Genomic DNA, 9,483 nt, shown 5'->3' on the forward strand with positions numbered 1-9,483 from the left:
ATATTAATAATTAAGGAAATAATTTTTTATTAATAGTTACAAGGCCAATGATAACCGTCCGTAGTTTTTTACTCCACAAATAACAACAAGATGTGACTTTAAGATAGGTAAATCGAAAAATATTTAGAGCTGAAGAGCCTGAAATTGGAAAACGGCTCGAGACCCGCCACTTTCGCCGTCCGTGGTAGCCTTATTTATCTGACTTTTAAACCAGAAAATTATAGCGAGTAGGTTGGTCGATGTAGGACGTGTCACAATCTAACAAGAGGAGATCATAACTCAAAAAAGCTATCGTTCCCCGCCGGACCCGCCCCACTAAAACCCCCTACTTTTGAAATATTTGCTTCAATCAAGGAATATTTAAATAGCGCCTGAAAATGCAGTGAAACCGTTATTAGACTCACTTATGGAGTGAAAAATCGATACATAATGAGTTATTATTATTTTATTCATTATTATTTTAACGTGTAAACATAGAAAATATAATAATAATGATAATAAATGCAGATTGTAAAGAAATATATAAGACTAAAACTTGAATGTAATAATAATATAAATATCACGAGTTCTCAGAATATGATTTAATTATTTTGCTAACTAAATAAATAAAACAGGCAATATATGTAATATATTCCTAAGAATATTATTTTACGATCGAAGTTATTTTTTTCTCACAATTTCGACAATTAAGTTTTGAATTTGTGAATGTAGAACTATTGTATTTTATAATACTTTGATTTTCACCAGCTTCCGCTATTATAATGTATAATAATAATAAAAGTATTTTCTAAATGTGTGATGAATCTCGCGGGCCTGAAAAATATTTAAGGAAGGCCGCTCATTGGCCACATCTGCTTTAAGTGGTGTTGAGTTGAGGTTTGTTACTAAATAAACTGCGATTCACCTTCTCAGCCAAATCAAGTTTTTAAAAATAACTATGTGATGGAAGATTCCATTCCTTCAATGTTTTCAATAAAATTAATTAAAAATTACTTGACTGATTTTACAAAACAGGAAGCACACCTCAGCTTTTAAAATCTAAAATCATCCTGTTACATACTACAATATTATCAATTAAGTAGAAATTCATGTCAAAAAATCATATTTTATTGTGTTTTGTTTTTTCCATTCTATTGAGAATTCGATTATTTAATGATTGAATAGATCTAGGGTTTCTTATTAATGATTGCTCTTACTAATGATATTTCTCATTAAAAAAAAGAAATCAGGTATGCATATTTTTAATAGGATTTTCCTGCAGGTTTTTTCTCAGTTTTTCCTGGATTAGTGTTCATTAAATCATTTAAAGATTATTTCAATGGAATGCTCTGATAAGCTGAATCCCATCGTTTGATCTTTAGAACTGTTCATAAAAATTATATACATATTTAATACAATTATATTTTATTCTTAAATTAATCTATCCCCCCTATGGAAGTATGGAAATATTTGTATCTTTATTTTTTTTACTCTTCCAGTTAAATCCATTCATTCATGATTAGGAACATCCGTAAATAATATTTTTACGAAACTGTGATCTTCCTACTGATGAAGTAAATGAGAATTTGCAGTGATTGTAAGACCGAGTTATAGAGTGCAGTGAGGAATACGGTAGCCTTACGGAAAAAGTTCTACATAATAATGTCAGATAATCAGGTCATGACCCAGGGACTTTGAGTTTACTGATTTCTTTTTCTACCTCTTTGGGATTGAATGATTTCGAGCTCTTTGTTTTTCCATTATAAGTTGTGTGATGAAAGAAGGGCATTCCGGGAGGATGTGATGGAGGAGTTGTGGACGCTTCATGAGCTGCTCATTGTACTTGAGTGGTGAGAAACTTCGCAGCATCTTCCACTTTGGTTGCAGTTTTTAAGGAGTAAGGAATGGTTAAGTGTTGATTTAAAAAAGTTAAAATGTGTTTCCGAACAACCGATTCTTGTGTTATTGTGTACCATTCTGCCAGAAAATTAAAAAAAAAAAAAATCGTTCATAATCTTCGTCTTTCCTGGTCTTTTGACTTTTTTTCGAAAATTACTACCAGTAATGATAGCTTCACCGATCATACACAAAACTTGGGGAGCTAAGTTGGTTAATAAGTTAAAGTTGTGATATTTTGTTGTCTTGTATTTAATTTTACAAGAATAAAATGAACAATTAACAACCTCAAAATCTCAATTAGAAAACTGAGTAATACAAAGTTTCGTTAAAATAATTTGAATTAAAATTATAATAGGGGTATTTATGGTCTTTAGTTTAACATGTTAAAGCGTGTTGAATGGAAAAAGTTATGTTAAATGGAGAAAATTCCTTCTTTTTTCATGTTAAAACGATAAAACGTCTAACATAGCTCAGAGCCTGTTATAAGGTCGTTGCTTGCTCGTTGTTTCCGTTTTGATTGTCTTAGTATTGTTTTAGACGTTTTTAAACAAGACAATCAGTAACCAAACTTTCACTTACTTTAGGCATGATGCAATAGACTATTATAATCAACACTTAGAAGTAAATAATAACAAGACGTTTTGGAAGGAAAGGTTACTAAACAATGTGCTCAGAAAACCCGCTAGGAGTTCTCATGCATTTAAAATTTAACATGACTTTAAAAAGGGCTGCTCACAATCCTATACTTATAACATTTAACATGGTAAAACATTTTACATTTAAAACAATATCATGAATACCCCTAATATTGTTATATTAAACAAATTGCAGGAGCTGTGTTAAGGCACAAAGTTACTAAGTTCAAGGACCCGGGTTCGAATCGGGCTGGGAAGATAATTATTTTCTATAACACTGTAGCTGTGAGTGAATCCTGTGGGTAATGGAGGCCTCCTAAGGTGGGTAAAAGTATGACGGTGGAGCGTGATTCTGACCAAATCACCTCCTCGCACAAACGTTGGTCAAGTAATAGTACTTCCTTACAAAGTAATGCACCCCTATCCCTTCATGGGTTGTAGTGGTACAGTAGTAATTAAACCAATTAACTGATGTTTGAGTTAATTTGGAATTATTATAAATGTCTATGGAATAAAATAAATGTACATTACTGAAGCCTTGATATTCGGTTGTCGTCTCCGGCGGAAAATCAGTCATTAAGGGATATTCACTATCCATGTCCTCGGCAAGGACTAAGAGTCTCACGATGATCACCAGATATATAGCATACTTCACCATCCTGCAAAAAGAAATATTTTTTATTAATATACTAGGAGTATGTCGTAGGGCAAGGCCAATATACTTCCAATTATTGCTTTTACTTATCGACATATGAAATATTTGAGGAAGTATTGTATTATGAATACGAGTATGAAGAGGAAGTATTGCGATCACGAAAACGTTTTAATTCCAGTTTTCGCGGAGATACATATTAGAAGAAGATTCGGGGTTCGGTGGAAAATAACACAAATAAGTTGAAAAAAATTATTTAATAGCGGCAAAATTTCGGCCAGAATTTCTAACCTTGAGATGAAAGAAGTGGAAAATAAAACGTATGTATAGGTAATTTGCTTTAACCATTCTGTTTATATAGAACAAGAAAGTAATCAATGAATAAAACAAAAAATTATATCGAAAATATAAACACAATGATTAAAGCAAATTACCTATATATACTTTTTATTTTCCACTTCTTTCATCACTTTATATTTATTAATTTTCATTCTGTGCAATTATTTATTGTAATCATTCTGTTTATATTTTATCTTTTTATTTTTTTTTTTGTATTCATTAGTTGCTATCTTGTTCTTTGTTCTTAGCTCTGATGAAGACTAGAAATTCTGGCCGAAACGTTGCCACTAAATAAGTTATTTCTACCTATTTGTGTTCTTCAGTGACTACATCCCCATCCACGATGAACTATCTCCTGATCACGACAGAAATACATGTTTGAGGTCCCCTCGAGTCCAAATAACAAAGTTTCGCAAAGTGGTTTATGTGTGTGGTGGGCCTAGCTCAAAAACCAAAAGTCGTACGAAACTGAAATTATATATTTGCTTACATGCCTGGGGTGACAGCAACTTTTTCGATAAAATCGACTGGCCGAAAGTGCCACTTTATAGAATTAATTTTTCGAAAAATGGTTTAACGACTTTGATTCAACACGGTATGTATTTCTACATATTATTGAATGCTCTTATAGTATTAAATAGGTTTTACCTTCATTTAAATAGTTTTACAGGGCTTTTCATAAAATCTTCCCTTAATGTTTCTTTTATATTGTTTATTTGAAAAAATTAAACATTTCTCATTGTTAGCCATAAGTAAAAATCAAAGAATTTTATGAATAACTTAAGAAGAAAAAGTAAAGCTAACCAACATTTTCCACGGTAAAAGCTGAGACCTACCGATCTTTCCTGGTTGTATTACGGCGAATTTATAGTACAAGAGAAGAAAAAAGGCAGTTATCTCACCCCAATTTTTGATTACTTTGATGAAAACTATGAATAATTACTGGTCAAAATTGATGAGTCTGCCAGTATAGGTTGGGGGAATAAAAATGGCGGCTGTTTGAAAGCGATAAAAAAATTTAATTTTTAATTCAGAGCTCTATATCTTAAAAAGTAGGAACAACACAAGAAAACCTAAGAGAATTTCATTAAAGATAAGCAAATTTGCTAAAATATGAGCCCTAAAAAAATTATTTGCGTTAAATAGTTCTCGAGATATAGCGTTTTAAAAAGCAACATTTTATAAAAATGTTGTATGGGACGTACTGAAAGATCGTATAAATAGTGAATTTATTTTGAAAAATCTATATCTCAAAAACTATTTGACGTACAGATGTCTATCAGCACTCAAATTAAAGCTAGTTTAATGAGCTATAAAGTAGTTTATTTATTATTTAGTTATCTTTGTAGGAGTAATAGTTTACATGAAATTTGTTAATATAAATTGATTTATAGTTGTTCGGACAAATTTATATTCATATGTAAATACCATAAAATCTACTACGCCAACGAAGACAAGTGTCATAAACTGCTTTATATTAAGTTAAATTTCCTTTATTTTGAGTGTTGGCAGATATATGTGCGTCTTATGGATCTAGAGATATATTTTTTCAAAAATCCAACATTTTATACGAACAACTAGAAATTAATATTTTGTGAGTTTATTTTGTCAAATATCATAAAAACTACTAGTCCTACAAAGATAAACATTAACTATTTTATAGTAAATTTAACTAGCTTTAATTTGAGCGCTGGCAGACATCAATACGTCAAATGGCCTCTAAAATAAAGTTTTTCATAAATCAAATTTATTGTCCGAACAACTATAAATCAATTTATTTTAGCAAATATCATGAAAACTACTATTCCTACTAAGGTAAAGGTCATAAACTTCTTTAAAGTCCATTATACTAGCTTTAATTTGAGTGCTAATAGACATCTGTACGTCACATAGTTGCTGAGATATAGATTACTCAAAATAACTAACTACTAATATTTCATTAGATTTTTAAGAAATTTTGCTTTTTAAAAAGCTATATCTCGAGAACCATTTAACGTAAATAGCTCTATAAAGGCTAATATTTCAACAAATTTACTCTATTTTAAATAATGTCCTGTTAGGTTTTCGATATAGAGCTCCGAATGAAAAATTAGTGTTTTTTAAGGTTTTGAAACAGCTGCCATTTTTTATTCCCCCTACCTATACTTGGCAGATTCATCAATTTGACTATTAATTATGCATAGTTTTCATTAAAGTAATAAAAAATTGGGGTGAGATAACTGCCTTTTTTTCTTTCCGGCTCTTGTACTATTAAAGAAATATCGGAAACCTGAAATTATATAATTAAGGTGGTTACATTCCTTAAATGTAATACATGGGTACATGGGTGTGATTGCATTTTTATTGTTACAATCGATTTGCCGAAAGTGTCATTTTATAGAATCGATTTTGCAGTTTTTTTCAAATTTCTTCGAAAGCGGTTGCAATAATTTTGATTCAACTCGATATGTCAACGTATAATTGAGTACTCTTTAGTATTAAATAAGTCTTATCTTCATTGAAATAGAATTAATTTAAATTTTTCATAAAATCTTCCTCTAATGATCCTTCAATTTTTTTATTTGAAAAAATAAACATTTTTTATTTTTAGCCATAAAAAATAATGGGTAAATAGATATATTACAGAATTTTATGAATAAATGAGAAAAAATAAAAGTGACATACATTTCAGATGGGAAAAGTCGATAACGCACGATCTTTCCGGATTGCATTACGGCTTGTTTTTTTCTTTTCATATAATTTTTGCCTTATATATTTTTTCTATTATTTTATGTTTTTTTAAAACTTCTACATGAGCCCACAGATTTACGCAAAAAACGTATGTAGGGTGGTAAGTAAGAGTTGTATGATATAGCAGACATTCTCTTTTGGGATTTAAGTGTTTAATTATTCCACGTATTACACCTCAATGCAACATAATGCCCACTTTTGAGCATCAGTCATTGATTGTGGTGTAACATGTTCTACCAGTAATTCATTATGGAATGCTTAATTTTTATCTTTGTCACAAGTCATAATGAAATGAGTGTTAGGAGTGAGTAAAGAAATCGAAACAAAGCGGGTGTGAAATGACTAAAATTTCACTAAGGATAAAGATTAAATTTACTATCATTATTTTAAATTAAAAAAAAAATAAACAATCTGAAAACTTGGAAAACAAATAAATTGATTAAACAATCTTGTGATATTATTTATCGCAAAGGAATGTTTAGATTGAATTTAGTCTAAAAGCACATGTTTGATTGACTAAGGAAGTACATTAAAAATCATTAATTGAATGGCATTACAGCGGACTGGATATTAAAGAATAATAAAATAAACCCAATACAACACTAAGGGACAAATTGAAACCTTAGTAGAAAAATTGTTTTACCTTATTTTGATTGCAGGTATTGATGGAATCCGTGTGGTCACGTAGAGAATTCGCCGTGTATCCTTCAAACTTATGATTACATGTATTCTCAATTCTCCATTGTTGTTTTAATCAATTACACCGTTACCCCACAATCGTTGATTTATACCAATAACGCAGAAAGACAAAACTGCTGAAGAGAAAAGAAGCAGGGAAGAGGAAAGAAGAAAAACTAAGAAAAATAAAACGTGTCTTTTTCTTGCTCGTTAAAACAAGACAGAGCAAATAAAACATATCAGTTTCAGAAATTTAATCAAATATTAGGAGATTTAAGACTTAAACACTATGATTTATGGCTGTATTTCTGGATCAAATAAGAATTTATAATCCATTTTAAAAATTAAGTTTTGCTACCTTAGTACTATAATATTCAGAAAGTTTTTATAAAAAAATATAAAATATTATCACTGTTCGATATTAAATAAATGGAAATACAAATAACTGAAAGGATTTATTTAATCTAAACACATCAAATTGTATTTTTTATGTTTCCGAATTATCTAAAAAAAAAAAAAATCAGTGACTTTTTCTATCTGACGAATTATAAAAACGATATAAGACAAATCAATAGCACTATTTATCCTTTTATATCTTTTTATTTGATAAATAAAATGAAAACATAAAAAATGTTGTTGTTGTTTGTTGCTTAAAGGCGTAAAACCCTCTGGTCATCAACGCCTATGGCATGATAAAAGAAAAAAAAATAAATAAAAAATAGAAAAATAATTAAAAAAATAAAATAAAATATGCTTTTAAAAATTCAAATACTCGCGTAATTTTAGCTTCCTCATCTGCCAGAGTTTCGGATAAATTTGGTGGCAGTCCTATCCTGTTTATTGTTGGCAAATAGTGAGTACACTCTTCAAAAATGTGTCTAATCGTAAGAATGGACTGACAATATTTGCACGTTGGAGGAGGCAGTTTTCTGATCAGGTGAGAGTGCGTGAGGAGAGTATGACCTATTCTCAAACGGGCCAGAGGAACCTCCTCCATGTCGACCATGGTTTTACTGATCGTTTTATTTCTTTTAATTTACTGGAAGAGCTATCATCCCACTTGGCCTGCCATTTTTCTAATATTTGTAATTTAAGGGGTGTAAAAGGAAATACAAATAACTGAAAGGATTTATTTAATCTAAACACATCAAATTGTATTTTTTATGTTTCCGAATTATCTAAAAAAAAAATAAATCAGTGACTTTTTCTACATGACGAGAAAGAGAGAAATACTTTATTTATTCATCTATGCTGCCTAAATACATTAGGTTGCTATCTCACACAGCATACTTATCAATCCGTAATCGGACATATTTACATAAAAACGATATAAGTCAAATCAATAGCACTTTTTATCCTTTTATATCTTTTTATTTGATAAATAAAATGAAAACGTAAAAAATGTGATTTTATTATAACGAAAATATATATAAATTTTTATTGTTTTAATCATGTATTTAATTTTTTTTAATACTGTAATATTTAATTTTATTATTAAAAAAAATTCGAGGCATCTGCTTCGAGAACCATTCTAAATTTTTAGGATTTACCAATATTTGTTAAAAATTTTACTTCTTTCATTTAATTCTTACTTCTTATGTTCATAGTTTGATTATCATCATTTTATTTATATACATGAAGAGATTTTATTTATTTCTCTTTTTTATTTTTTATTAAGAAATATATATTAGTTAAAAAAAAAAGGACTTATCCAAGACGTTTCTTAGCATCGAAATCTTCTGGGCCAAATTGATCCACTTCACCCCTTACCTTAACGTAGATCATTCTTACCCTTACATATTTATTTCAACCCCTCCTCCCCCGTGATGAATTTCATTATCTGAGTTACAAATAATATAAAAAAAACATCAAGCTTTTGTAAATTTGGCTTTTTCCATAAATGAATTATATATTAAAAGTTTAATGTTAATAAGCTTTGTGAAAAGGGGACAGAGGCGGTAATCCTCTTCCTTCCATGCCTCAGGCCCCTTCCCAATTTTCTTTTTTATAATTTAGGAAATTATATTTACACTTTTTGTTTACTACCTTACTAGCCGGAAGCTTCACAACAAGAATAAAAAAATAATAAATGAAAATATGATATTCCTTGCATTACGCTCACCACAGCTTACCACATTACAGTATGTTATTACACATACGCAGTATGTTATTAACCGTAACTATTAAAATATGTCCTCTAAAGTAATATAATCAAGTTACGGTCTTATGACTTTTAGTCAATTTATTACTATTGATATATATGAGAGGCACCAACGGGAATTTTGAACCTAAAGTTAGTTCTTTTGTCGCCATGTCATACCTGATAAGGAATCATACTAAAGGAACTGCCTCGCCTGGTCAATGACCCAAGCAGCAAAACATTAAAAGTAGTATATATATATATATAAAGTTACAGTCAGCTGGTACTTCGATGTTAGCTGACTGAGGAGATCAGCTGATCATGTGTATATAGAAAGATGTGCTGAACCCAATAAACCCAACAGCAGTTCAAACGTGTTACATATTATTCCTTCTTCTCTTTTTTAACATTTTGCTTTCGCCAATACTTAA

General features: G+C 29.9%; 1 long non-coding RNA gene across 1 annotated transcript in view; it reads right to left on the minus strand.

Annotated features, from left to right (window-relative positions):
* Positions 1-7,168, minus strand: part of LOC106691336 (uncharacterized) — a 7,920-nt gene extending 752 nt beyond the window's left edge. Inside the window, exons 1-2 of the long non-coding RNA XR_001344770.2 lie at positions 6,878-7,168; positions 3,045-3,172 (exon numbers count right to left, since the gene is read on the minus strand). This is a non-coding gene — a long non-coding RNA (uncharacterized lncRNA). The remainder of the gene's footprint in view (positions 1-3,044; positions 3,173-6,877) is intronic.
* Between the last annotated feature and the right edge of the window lie 2,315 nt (positions 7,169-9,483).

Source organism: Halyomorpha halys, unplaced genomic scaffold, assembly GCF_000696795.3.
Source record: "Halyomorpha halys isolate HHAL.00 unplaced genomic scaffold, Hhal_1.1 Scaffold2256.1, whole genome shotgun sequence".
Taxonomy (NCBI): domain Eukaryota; kingdom Metazoa; phylum Arthropoda; class Insecta; order Hemiptera; family Pentatomidae; genus Halyomorpha; species Halyomorpha halys.